This window comes from Patiria miniata, unplaced genomic scaffold (genome assembly GCF_015706575.1).
Source record: "Patiria miniata isolate m_02_andy unplaced genomic scaffold, ASM1570657v1 HiC_scaffold_27, whole genome shotgun sequence".
Lineage (NCBI taxonomy): Eukaryota > Metazoa > Echinodermata > Asteroidea > Valvatida > Asterinidae > Patiria > Patiria miniata.
The window spans coordinates 1,175,349-1,189,472 of record NW_024037066.1 but is presented as its reverse complement, the minus strand read 5'-3'; the positions used below and the strand labels follow the sequence as shown (position 1 = coordinate 1,189,472).

General features: G+C 40.9%; 1 pseudogene; it reads left to right on the top strand.

The window, feature by feature from the left end:
- Nucleotides 1-336: 336 nt before the first annotated feature.
- Nucleotides 337-13,479, top strand: LOC119734550 (annotated as a pseudogene).
- The last annotated feature ends 645 nt before the right edge of the window (nucleotides 13,480-14,124 follow it).

Genomic DNA, 14,124 nt, shown 5'->3' with positions numbered 1-14,124 from the left:
AAAATTGGTTTCGTTTTTTTTTGGGGGGGGGGCATGGCCTCCTTTGGCCCCCCCTGGATCCGCCCTTGGGAGGGCCGGGGTGCGGCTGAAAAGGGCCAGTATTGTTTCCTTTTTTTAGCCAGGTTCAACTCTTTTGAATTTCTGATTTGAAAAAAAAAGTTGCAGAAAATTTGAAAAAAAAAGCTACATGTTAAATTGACTCATTTAAACGCGCATCAGATTTATTTCAAACTCATGTGCAATCCCCTTGTTCAACCAAGTTTACCGATGGAATGTAAAAGGTCAACTTTTTTTTTCACTTTCAGTGATTGACGACACAGCTTCAGCACTTCTACGATGGGTTGGGGTTGTTCATCGTTGTCCCTGCTGGCCACCATCGCATTCATGCTGTGTGCCATCTCGTCTGCGCAGAGAGGTAGGCATCTTCCATAAAGTGATAAAATCTTAGTCTCTCCGAAAATGACACCGTTTATTATAGATTTCCCAGAAGTTCACGATTCGTTTGCTCCAACTCGACAAAATTTGTAGGATCTATCCCTTTGTTTTTTCCACAATTTGTGGATTCATTTTACATCCCCTGATAACGATAATGACATTATCATCTGTCTGCTTCTCTCGGCTGGACTATCAATTCATCAGAAACCATGGGCGAAGACGAAAATCTTGTTGATATTAGAAGTTCGCCGGTGAATGGATTAAATTTGGGCAATTACATTCATTTTGAAACTTCACTCCATTCTAAGTACACTGTAAAAACTCCCTGGTCAAAATTGACCCCGAATCTGCGTCTATATCTGCCCAACCATTTTCCGGGTCAAAATTTACCCTTTTCTGGTCAAAATGAACTTTTTTTCGGGTCAAAAATGACATTTCTCTGGATCATTTTGACCTAGAAAAGCGTCATGTTTTGACCCTGAAACGGACTGTGCAGATACAGACTCATATCGGGGTCAATTTGACCCCAGAGTTTTTAGATTGTATGATACTGTACACCAGTGTTGTAGTCGAGTCACTTGAGTCGAGTCCGTCTCGGGTCGTTTGGTTCAAGTCCGAGTCACGAGTCACGAGTCATTTGAGTCACGAGTCATTTGAGTCAAGTCCGAGTCCAGCTAAATATATCTTGGTCCAAGGATTGGACCGGATACACTGGAGAATAACCACAGCTATATAAGAGAAGTGCCAACCTAATCCAAACACACCAAAAAGCAGTTTATATACAACAAATTATATCATGAAAACCAAATGTTTGTCAGTTTGCCTCTTTTTGGATCACTCGTTGGTATATTCCTCGAATGAAACTTTCATGCATGGACACTCAGTGGCGTACTAAGGGGAGGCCTTTGTATGCCATCCTTAATTGGGGGGGGGGGGGGGGAGCAAGCATAAGCTTTTAATCGTTCAAACTCATTGAGTATACCCCCTCCCTAAACCCCCACCTCCGGCAAATTGGATAAGCTCTCCATGATGAGTTGGAAATAATAATATAAATCATGCTTGTATTTTTTACTCTAAAATATTCAATAGACATAAGACACAATGACGTCACGCTTTGGTTACAAAGTCATGTGCGCTTTCCATTGGAGCTTGGTGGATCTCTTCCCCGTAGGAAAGCGCATATGTATGACTGTAGGCAAAGCATGACGTCATTACGTCTTAGGTCTATTTTCTTGAAATCAGCAAGTTTTAAGACAATATTAAAGATGTACTGTCCGAGCTGTTGAACAAATTCCTTTTTTATCTTTATGTATAGTCATCTTGAACCTTCTGTTCTAACGATTAAAATTTCCCCCTTTTTTTGACAACTGCAACCCCCTTGAGAAAAGGTTTTTGGATCGTGATTGCGCACAAACAGATCCGCCCTGCGAGCAGACTGGTTGCCTGTCCCCAAAATTATGATCGTTTCTGATATAGAGGCGGGAACCAGTCGACGAGTGTCGGGGCCGCAAATAATTCAAAAGTGTGAAGTAAATATTCCAAAATTATTTGGTGTTTTCTCGTGTTGATGCTCGAAAATGGCCCGGACAGAACATCTTAAAAAAAAAAAAATCTTGGTATATAGACAATTATTTTGCTTATATCTTGGGGCATAGGTCGAGCCGGGGTGCAATGGAAGTTCGTGCATGATGTCACACTGATCACTGAAGGCCGTGTAAAATATCAGTCTGACTTGGGACACAATGACACCGGTCACAAAAAGAAGAACATTCCAATCATTCAAAGATTGACCTCATACGAAGTTTCATTTTGTGTAACGAGATGGATACCATTTCTCACCTTGAGATTCTACAATCCAATCAACGATGACATTAATGTTGATTCTTTTTCGTTTTTGTGCTGTAACAGAAAGCCTAATGCCTGGGTGTATGGACTTCCACACCGATTCCGATTCAACTTTAGTTTTCTGTGCTGGTGATTGGAATCTTGAAAGCATCCACAGCATCGACCATGGAGTACAAATTATGTAAGAAACAAGCCTATAGTTTACATGTTTGATGAAACATTTCGCACACTTAAACTGTTAAAAAAAAATACTGTTAAAGTGAACTTTTATTTCTTTTATTCAGTCATTTGTTCTTCTCATATATAAATAACAATGACAAAAATCGAAAATAATCGGTAAAATTAATTTTCTTTGCAACACAATAACGGAAGACAGTAATACCAGGATTTTCAATGAGAACCAAGAACCGTCGTGTGCCTGTCAGAAGGGCGTATGCGCCCTCACGTGCGAACGCGAAATCACCCAAATCTAGTAGACTGTTTGCAGAACATTGCGTCTATTTTAATAAAATTTCAACATTTTCATCAGAAATTAACTCAATTTTTTTTCAAAAATTGTGATTCATACGTGTGATAAATTTAAAATGTTATAATACGCGCGGGAGAACATTGGATTTATAATTCGCGTGGAGCTTGGGAACCGTTGGAGCTTTTCAATGCAATTTTCTTAAATTGTTTTTTTTTTTTTAGGTCAGAACGTTCGTATGCTTTTCTGCCGGGCACAGGATGTGCCCAATTTGACGGATTGAGATAAATTGTGTGCATTACAATTAAAGTATACCATTAAATTTGCGTTTAAAAATGATGGTCATCAATGTTCGAAATTGAAATACTAGGTTTATTCGAAGCTGTGGCCAAGATATTATGGTCTCCTTGCGCTGTTTGTTAAGTCGGACAATGTCCAGCAGTTAGACTCTCGTGAACTTTTTCCAGCCAGTGCAGGTACATGAGTCGCTGTCGTCTCCTGCTCGTTTACCCTCGATCTTTCCATTGATGGCCAAATCTTTGAATTTTCCTTTTCGAATGTCTTGTCCCAGGAAGCGTATAAGTGTCGGTTCAAAATGGTTGCCATCAGCTACCAAGATCAGACGTTCCAGTGCGTTGCAGAACCGCCCGGTTGGACACTCTGTCGACCCATGCAGTTCGCAGCATCTCCGCAAAAGCCAGGGAGAATAGGTCTGGTGATCAAACGCATAATACTTGCCTCACAGCGCTCTTTATCTTCACATACTTCACTCAAGACGCCATTCGGTCTTATTGTCTGTTAGGAGACTTCCTTTTACCAGGTTCTTAATCAGCGCTATGCACCTGTCTGTCAATGCAGTATCGAGTGCGTCGATAAGCATTTCGACCAGGGGTTCATGGCGCACTCAGTCGAATGAAGATAGCGTTTCGCGTGTCTTTATCCGGTGTGAAGCCGTACCGCTCTTCTACGGTTCTTCGTTCTTGCAATCTGTCAAGCATGATACGAAGGACTAGTTTCAAGAAATGACTCATTAAGCTGATCGTTCGATGTCGTTTGCATCCCGTTACTCGCGGTTTTTCTTCGGAAAAATGATGTACACAGATTTGCAAATCTCATGGGGAAACCGACCTTCGTCGTAGATTCTGTTTGCAAGCCGCATTAACCGATCGACACCGATGTCACCCAGTACGACGAGCATCATCTACGACGACTGCATCTTAACCAGCTGCCTTGCCAGTCTCCAGCGCATTCGCTACCTCGTCCGTGCACCCTTTCGAACCATCGGTCTCTCTCCCCTGTTATCTGCGAATAGATCATCGACTTTTGCCACCTCGTCAGGATCCCCTTCTGTTCCACAAAGATGATGCCGACCTTCGCCTCGAACAGCTTCGCCTTTTCTTCTCCCGTCACCTGCCGAACCGTATCGTGCATCTTCTGTGGGTCTACTCGTTCAACCGCTTCGATGTCTGCACACCGGCTGTTGTAAAACTCTTCTTTCGCTTCTCAGCAGAGAGTACGGATTTACGATTCCGGCGCCGTTTTACTTTACTCTGTTCGTCCATCAGCTCCAATATCCGATGGGACGTCATTCAGTCGTGATTTGCCGCCCTGATAGTTCGCAGTAGCACCTGATCAGCGGCTTCTGTAAACCGGTTGAGTGAGCTTCAGGAAATCTTCTTCTAGCTCGATGGTGTTGGCATCACTCTCCTTAGGTTCCATCCTGTCTCGGACTTTAAAGATATAGTCCATCATTTGTAATTTGTGCATTTTGTTCGTTTGAAGCAACAAAAGTGTTCAAAATCTAATGAAGGATACTGAACAACTAACCTGATGAAGTTTCAGCTCAGCTTCAGCAAAGGCGGATCCGGGGGGGGGGGGGCAAAGGGGGCCATGCCCCCCCCCCAAAAAAACCCCGAAACCAATTGGGTGTTTTTTTATGTGACGTCGCAATAAAGGCAGGCAATGAGTACACCACCATCTTTTCCTCAAAAAACATTGGCTAAAGTGGTCAGAAATTGCCTCAGATCGCACCACAGAGCATCGAGAATCCAAAACAATTTCGGGGCCCTTAAGCGGGCCCCGAACCCCACGCCGTAATTTTTTGACCCACTTTTTGGGAGACACAATTTTTTTTGGCCCCCCCCCAAAAAAAAAAATTGTGTTCGGGATCCGCCCTTGAGCTTCAGCTGTATTTTCCGAGAAAAACAGCATTCTAGGATCTCAATATTAAATCAAAAGTTGCTGAATCATGTTTTGAATTGCAGCTATACGCGATGTCGCGCACTGATCCGACGAATTATAGCAACCGCGCGCGCCTGTGCGTCGTGCCAATGCTTGCGCGCGCTGCGCCGAATAACAAAACGAACTACTAATTTAAATTGTCCTACGGTGCGTCTTGGAAAGGCCTTCTTTCGTTGATTTCTTCAAAATGATAGCTTGCCAGAAAGATCAATTTCACAGGGAGTTTAGTCCACTTACTATCTTTCAACCAAGTATGTTTTTCAACAATAATACACCAGTTACTTTTTGGGATGGCTGCAAATGATGGACTATAGCTTTAAATCAGTTATTTCAGTTTGTTGTTTACTAATTACTCATTAAAATAATAACTACCTAATGCAAAAATGTACTCAAAACTTTAGCTTGGGCGTTATAATCCAACTTGGCATGGCTTTGGCTATGCTCATTGCAAACTATGTTTTAAAGATTTGAAATTTCATTGCTATAGTTAGTGATGAAAAATCTTTGGAATGACTAATTATTAACCCTTTCATTACCACATTGTTTATTGACTTGGCTCTCCCCATGACCAAATTGTTTGCTCAGTCATGCGGAAATCACTAGAGCGTGAAACAAACAACCACAAGTCCAAAACTCACTTTTTTCAACCCAGATTTTCACTACCAAGGAGTGATTTAAATCGTAGGTGTTGCAGAAAGTTCTGCCTTTTTCTTCATTTGGTCCCATTTATCAAACTGCAAGCCATTTCAGCACATGGCCAGATGGCACTCCATACCTCAATTTGTGGGTGGATACTTCTGAAGCACTTTTCTCATTTTTTTGTAATGGTAACACTATGAATAAACTACACCATTAGAACGATCTGAAAACACTCTTTCAGCTGATTTATGGCTGATGTATGGGCGGCCAAACATATCAACATGCTGCCTTTCTGAAAAGTAGTAAATAATCTGTGTTGAGGGTGTTCTGTGTGTGGTTTCCTGGTCGACTAAAGTCGCCCATGGGAACCAGCAGGGGGGTTCTTCTTGTCGACAAAAGTCGCCCATGGTAAGGAAAGGGTTAATGGACAACCTAAGGTACCATTAATTGGCATACCTCCTTTTACCGCACTGTCCACAGCTGCAACAGCACATTCCTCCGACAGCTTTACTCACCACTTATTCAGCAAACTTAGAAAAAGAGGTTTTTTGGTCTTTGTTTTGCAATCAATGTTGTACAATTTTGCACATGAGCCCGTTGTTTTTGGATTACCTTTTTTTATACACCCTGAACATCGATACACGGTAGTCCGATTATGTCTGGGATGTCCTGCGTGACCAGCAAATCCCTACCGGGCGAGGCAGCTCCGATGAAGCGGCCTGGCTTCCCTTTACGCCGTTGTGTCTGCTGTTCGAATAGGACGTCGTGGTCATGTTCTTGGGGAGAATACAGAGGTAGAATCCCCAGCTCCCCTCCTCCGAATGTTTGAAGACGAGTCACTACCTCAACCCTGGACCGTACGTATAGCAATGTCCGCTAACTGGACCGTTGAGTGCTGCTGTTGGTTTTGCCACGTTGACCCATCCGCCAGAACCCTCATCGAGGTGTGGTTGGCACATCAAGTTCTCATCCGTCTGCCTCATGCTGCTGCCCGTGGTGGTTGCTTTTAACCCCTAGCTGGGGCGGGTGGGGGGGGGGGGGGCTTAAACTTTACTGTCGCACACCTGATCGCCATGAGCCTCTGTGCTTAATTGAAACCAGGGGCCCCCGGGCTCACACCTCAGCCACGTCCGTGTAGATTACTCTTAAATGGACCCCCCCCCCCCCGCCCCCACCTCCCCCTCGCCCCCAGTGTTGGGATATATGGAATGCAATAATGAACGCATGAGTGTTATAAATTGCACTGCAAATGCAAGTGTAATACGTGTGTATCGGAATGGGACAATTATCTAAATCAATTACCAATCCTGTCCAACCCACCAATGCATTTTGTTATCGTTCCACGATTGTCTACAGGATGCTAGAGGATGGCAATATCTCACATCTGGAGCCAGGCATATTCAACGGATTTTCTCGTCTCGCATGGCTGTAAGTGTTTAGTACCAATTATGGGCGTTTGCGTTTGTGGCTTAAAAGACCCGCCCTGTGAGTAGACTGGTTCCCGGTCCCTACGTTATGGATCCTGTTATGGATGTTTCTAGATTAATTGGTCTTAATGGGTTTTGTATATAGATATTCTCTGCCAAGTGGCACATGATAAAAAAAGCAAATGAAAGGCCCAATGGGTCCCTACGTTATGGATCCTGAGAGGATCTACTGTCTACACAGCAAGAAATGAAATACTGACAGGCTTATTTGTAAAAACTAAACGAACTCAGGCCGATTTTTATAGGAAATAATTTTGTATTGCACGGGAAAAGGCAATGACAAAAGGCTATTTTATTCAGGGTTCTATTCGAAAAAAAAAAAGCCACTTCAATCTGTAATGGATTATGTAAAGAGTAACTTTCACCACGTTATGGCATGACTCGGAATGATAAAAGATGCGTTCCTTATGCTATTTTCGAGTTTCCCCACGAAAAATATTTGTTATTTTTTCAATTAATATTTTTCTAGCAATATAAAAAGTTACTCACTTTTGAAAGAGATATCGAACAACGAAATCCACCCATGATTAGTTATTCAATTATTTCTTCACATAATTCGAATTATTTTCGGATCTCGCAGGGCGGGCTCATTATTTTATGCGCAAAATGAAAACCCAGAATTCTGTCACCCAAACCGGATTTTTTTCCGCTCGAACAAATTATACACATCGAAAATTCGTCTGGAGGAAAAAAAAACTTCTTTAGGTGCACGAGTATGATGCAACTTTAACTTTGCCAAGTAATATTAAGAGTGTTCTTCCCTATTGTAATTTAACTATTTGGTACAATATTTCAACTTTGCTGTTCTTCATTTGATTCGATTTACCCTGGTTCATTTCATGGACTCCCCAATCTCAAACATCTGTAAGTTTGGATATGGTTTGGATATATCCGACATTAAACTTTATTGTCGTTGTTGGTGAATAACTGATGCAACGAATATGGTTGTAAATTGATTTTAAACTCGTTAAGATATGTTAGCGGTTTAATCAGAATCACACAAAGATGACCCTGTCCGAAGGAATTTCATTCCCTGTAGTCTTTCGTGTAATTTTTCTTGTGCTATTCCCCTCAACACATTTTCAGAGTCACGGCAGATATAAGCAACACAACACACACACAAAAACCCAGTTCAATACAATTGGTTTTTAATAATCAGGTATTCATTTAATTTATCCGATTTTGTCTTTATTACGCGTGTTCTCTTTAGTGCCAGCACTGATATGCTTGAGTTTATTTTGGGGTAATTAACTTCTTCCACGTAATCCTTGTTCATGTATTTATTATTTACTTGGCAACACTTCCTTTGATTTAGAATATTCTAATTCAAATGTTGATTTTTCACGAATTAATCGTAACGCCCTATCTGTGGGAGAAATGAATAAATCTAAATTTGTCCAAAGTTTCAATAAAAATGAAGAGGAAATTTACGTTTATACCGTGCAGGCACTTTAATTGAATTGCAAGCTATTTGAATGGTTATCAATCTCACACTAAAAAATATATCGATCTCACACTAAAAAAGCTGTTTCAGCAACAACAAAATTGGATCATATGGGCAATGTCTTTACGGCTCCTTTTTTTTTAGTATAGTTTGCGGAATTGCAGTTGACGCTAAATTACCTTTACTGATGTTTCTACATACATGTATTGCACATGAACCACACGTCTTAATCGGTTTTGTATAGACATTCAGAGCCAAAGGGCACATGATAAAAAAAAGCAAATGAAAGGCCCCGATGGATCCCTACGTTATGGATCCTGAGAGGAGCAGTATATACAGTATTCTGTTTTGCTTGGAAAAAGGCAATGACCAATGGCTATTTTATTCAGGGTTCTATTCGAAGAAAAAACAAAGCCACATCAAACTATAATGGATTGTGTATAGAAACTTTCAACACGTTATGGCGTGAATCAGAATGATAAAAAATGCGTTCCCCACGCTATTTTCGAGTTTCACCACGAAAAATATCGTTATTTTTTCAATTGCTACTTTGCCAGCATCGTTACTCACTTTTGAAAAGCCACATCAAACTAGTCGATGTCTTTTGAAAAAGACATCGAACAACGAAATCCACCGATGATTAGTCATTGAATTATTTCTTCACACAATTCGATTTTTTTTGGCTCTCGCAGGGCGAGCTCATTACATTTTGCACAAAATGAAAACCCGGAATTCCGTCATCCAAATCGGATGTGTTTTTTTTCGCGCAAACAAATTATACACATTGAAAATTCGTTTGGAGAAAATAAACTTTCTTTAAGTGAACAAGTTTGATGCAACTTTAATTTTGCCAAATAATATTAAGAGTGTTCTTCCCTATTGTAATATAACTATTTGGCAGAATATTTCAACTTTGCTGTTCTTCATTTGATTTGACAGTTACTTGATGAATGTTCCCCTTGAGTCGATTCCCGCAGGAACATTTTCTGGACTGTCCAATCTCCAATATCTGTAAGTTTAGATATGGTTCGGATATATTCAAACTCTTGTTGTTGATAAATAGTTGATGTAACGAATATGCTTGTAAATTGACTTTAAGCTTGTTAAGATATCTTAGCGGTTTAATCAGAATCACACAAAGATGACCCTGTCCGATGGATTTTCATTCCTTGTAGTCATTCATATAATATATTGTGCCAGTCCCCTCAAAACGTTTTCAGAGTCACGGCAGATACTATGCAACAAAACACACACAAAAACCAGCTCATTACCATTCGTTTTAAACACTCAGGTTTTCATTTTAATTATCCGATTTTTGTCTTCATTGCCCATGTTTTCTTTATTGCTGCACTAATGTGCTTTTATTTATTGGGGGGGGGGGGGTAAATCAATTCTTCCACGTAATCTTTGTTCATGTATTTTTATTTTGACTTTGCGGAATATTTAAATTTAGGCCGAATAAAAAAAACATGTATCTGGTCCGGGTTTTTGAAAAAAAAGGAAGAAGCGGGGCTTTTTATTTTTAATTTTTTTATTTTCTTCAAGTTGGCCCCAGTTTAAAATTTCCTGCTACCGTTGGTGTTTCCACTGTTCAAAGACACTTTTAAAATGAAAGACAAGTTGGACAAGAGAACTGAACATATTTACAGTGTCATTTAGAGTTGTATTGGTCTACAATGAACAGTTTTAGATGCATTTGACTTTTTTGATGTTTTTTTTACTGCATTTTTCAAAAATAACAAATAATAAAAAAAAATCCAGGCGGTCTCCAAGAAGGAAGCGGGCGGGGACGAGAAACGTGGTTTTTTTTTTTTACTTCGCCTTAATTGCTGATTTTTCACGAATTAATCTTAACGGCCCTCTTCGTGGGAGAAATAAATTAATCTAAATCTGCCCAATGCTTCAATAAAAACGAGGAAGAAATTTATGTTCATACCGTACAGGCAATTAAACTGAATAGAAAACAAATAATTTCAATTGGAAACAGTACGTTTAACACAAAGAAACCTTTACATATTTTGCAGTGTATTTCAGCTTTGTTATAGGCCTATTCTCCTTTTGATTTGACAGTCTTTTGGAAAATCTTCCCCTCGTGTCGATCCAGGCTGGCTTTCTTGATGGACTCTTCAATCTCACAAAGCTGTAAGTTTTGATAGAATTTCTGATGTCACAAAAGATACTCAAATGTTTATTAGCATTGCAAGCTATTTGAATGGGAATCAATCTCACACTGAAAAAGCTGTTTCAGCAATTCTTTTTTTCATTTTCGATCACGCAATGTCTTTACGACCTCATTTTTAAGTATAGTTTGCAGCAGCATTGCAGTTGTTGCTAAAATTACTCTTCCTGCATGACTTATCTACAGCGCGTCCCAAAATACCCGCAACTTATCTTTTGCAAGGTTAGCGTCTGCGCGGAAACACGTACCACCATTATACCATTGTCATTTTAAAGCTGGGAATTTTAACTTCATCCCTGACGAGCATTGGTTTGATATTTAAAAGAGTTTTAAATTTATTTACGCTCATAATAAAGGCATTTCGAAAACAAACTCCACTGATTTCAAGGAAAATCGATGATGCGGTACATCAGATGCAAACTCGAGTCAACAAGCTGTTGTAATAAGAAAAAAACCAGTTGATTTATATTAAAAACACATTGAACTTGAAACGATGCGCAATTTTGTGAATTTATTTAAGGTGTAGTCTACGTGGATCGAAAAGAAAAGGAAAGACGGAAAGTAAAAGGCAACGAGATCGTCACATCATGAACATTATGAAGCATTTCCACATGAGGAAAAGAATGTGCATGATTGATTTTCCTTGAAATCGGTTGAGTTTGTTTTGACATGCCTGTATTTGAATACAAATAATTTCAAAACCCTTTGGAAAATCAAAACAATACTAACCAGGGATAAAGTTAAGATTCCAAGCTTTAATATGATATAAAAAATATTGGCGGTACGTGTTTCCGCGGTGACGCTAGAGCCTCGCCAAAAAAATGTTGCGGGTGTTTTGGGACGCGCTGTAGATACACGTACTGCACAAGAACCACAGGTCGTAATGGTTTTGTATACACATTCTGAACCAAGCGGCACATGCTATTTTTTTTTTTTAAATTACAGGCCCCAATGGATATAATTGGAAATTTGGATTTTACGTCCGTTTTGTTATCAGTAAGCTGTACTTAACCCCTCACAATATTCGCAAGGCACTTAGTATGGCCTACAAATATTTGATACAAACTTATTCATGAAGCCAATTTGAACTTATTTAAAAATTATTGCTATCATACAAAAATAACATTGATCGCAATTCCAGAAAATTGGTTAAAAAAAGATTTCCAAAAAGATTTCGCAAAAGCTATATCTCAAAGTTAAGAAAAAGACCTTTAATGTTTATAACGAGGCAAAGTCTCGACGGATCCATAGTTGAACAGATGAAATATTTAAAAGAGAATTAACGCCCCAGACAACTGGTTGCTTAGAATATGGGTTTGGAATATGCCTGTTTTAAGTGTCATATCAAGACCATGTTTAATTTCTGATCTTTTTCAGTGCACTGTTTAACATATCAGGCACGTTGACTAAGCTCGATAAGGTCGCCCCTGACGAGTTACCAGCCTTGCAAAAAGCGTAAGTCATAAAATCGATTTCAATAGTTTTATCAAACATAACATAAACGATGCTGCCTGGGGAAGTGATGTTCATCCCATACCAAATTCTTATCCAATTCACGACAGCGTCAAATGCTATGTGCAGTTCTGTCCAAAAAATTCTTAATACATTGTGTGTAGTCTTCAATAAACTATTTTTTTTAAATTACATTTTCAGATACGTTGACGACTACCGTCTTTGTTGTGCCTTGTCCAAGTTGCAGCATTTTTCTATCGAGCAAGATTGTTTGACTGCAAAGCCTAAACCAGCTTTGAATCTGTGCGACAGCCTTATGCCAAATAACATCCTGCGAGCGGCAATGTGGGTTTTGGGAATGAGCGCGCTTATTGGTAATTTCTCTGTCCTGATTTGGAGGCTTATGCAGAAAGGGGACGGAGGGGGTAAAAAGACGCTCTCATTTATGGTAGGAAATCTGGCTATCGCGGACTTCATGATGGGTGTGTACATGTTAATCATAGCTGGTGCAGATCTTACATTTGGCGAGGACTACTTTCTTGTGGCTCCTGAGTGGCGCACCAGTGCATTGTGCAAACTTGCTGGAGTTCTGTCAGTTCTGTCCAGCGAGGCTTCGGTGTTTTTTGTGACACTCATCAGCGTAGACTGCTTCTTAGGCATTGTGTTTCCGTTGAAAATTCTCTCTGGGAGGAAAATCAACAACAATCATCATTGGTATCTTATGGTTCCTGGCACTTTGTCTGAGTATCGTGCCGACACTTTCATTTGGGTCTGATTCTGATATATATGGACTTTCGGATGTCTGTATCGGCCTGCCCCTTACCACTAAGGGATCTGATGTGATATTGAGAAGGTCGACGGAAAATTTGTTTTCGGTTGGGAACTTTGAAAGCGCCCACGCCACAGGTGAGAAACCATCTTGGATCCTGTCAATCGTTCTCTTCCTTGGGGTCAATCTAGTTTCTTTTCTTCTTGTCCTGTGTTGCTACGTCGCCATCTTCATCAGTGTCAAGCGCACAAGAAGTGCTGTCGGAGTGAATGCCCACAGGGAGCGTGATTTTAAAATGGCGGCCAAGTTGGCGCTGATCGTGATGACGGATTTCTGCTGCTGGATGCCTATAATCATCCTGGGGATTCTGTCTCAGACGGGAACAGTCACTCTATCCACCGAGGTGTATGCATGGGTTGTGGTTCTGGTTCTACCAATCAACTCGTCCCTGAATCCTGTCCTTTACACTTTCCTCACAGTTTGTTGCGCGACTAAACCAAAAGTAAAACACCGAAAGTGAATCAAACAAACCAGAATCACAACAAAGTTCAACAAAGTGCAGTGGCGGATCTACGGAGGGAGGGGTGGAGGGGGCGGTCTCTCTCCTCCTCCTCACCCCCCCCCCCCGCCGCAAAAAGGAAAATCATGCGACATGTACATATCTACTACCCCCCTCCCCCCCCGACAGCTACACACCCTTCCCCTTGAGCCAGAGCTGGATCTGTCCTAGCCTTTAGTCAAGTCCCACGCGCCTATACCCGGACCATCCGGACACGTAACGCACCCCGGATGCTGGCACGTAAAAAGACTAGCACGAGCGGCGAAGCCGCGAGGGCCTTTACCATCTCGTGGAGAACGCTTATGTTTTTCTTTACATTTGTCTACCGATTCGGTAGACATGCATAATGCATTACCCGTTGTGAATTGACCAATGAAAATGCAGAATTACTAACGTAAATCAGCCGTCGTCTGGCGCCAGACAGCAAGCGCGCCATGGCGCGCATGCTTTTGCTGGTAACCGCAAACCACCGTTAGATGATTGGTTTATATTGCTTGATTTATATTGCGTGAATAAATGAATAAGTGATTAGTTCCACGAGATAGTAAAGGCCCTCGCAGCCTCGCGAGGGCCTTGTTACGTGCCAGCATCCAGGGTGCGTTACGTGT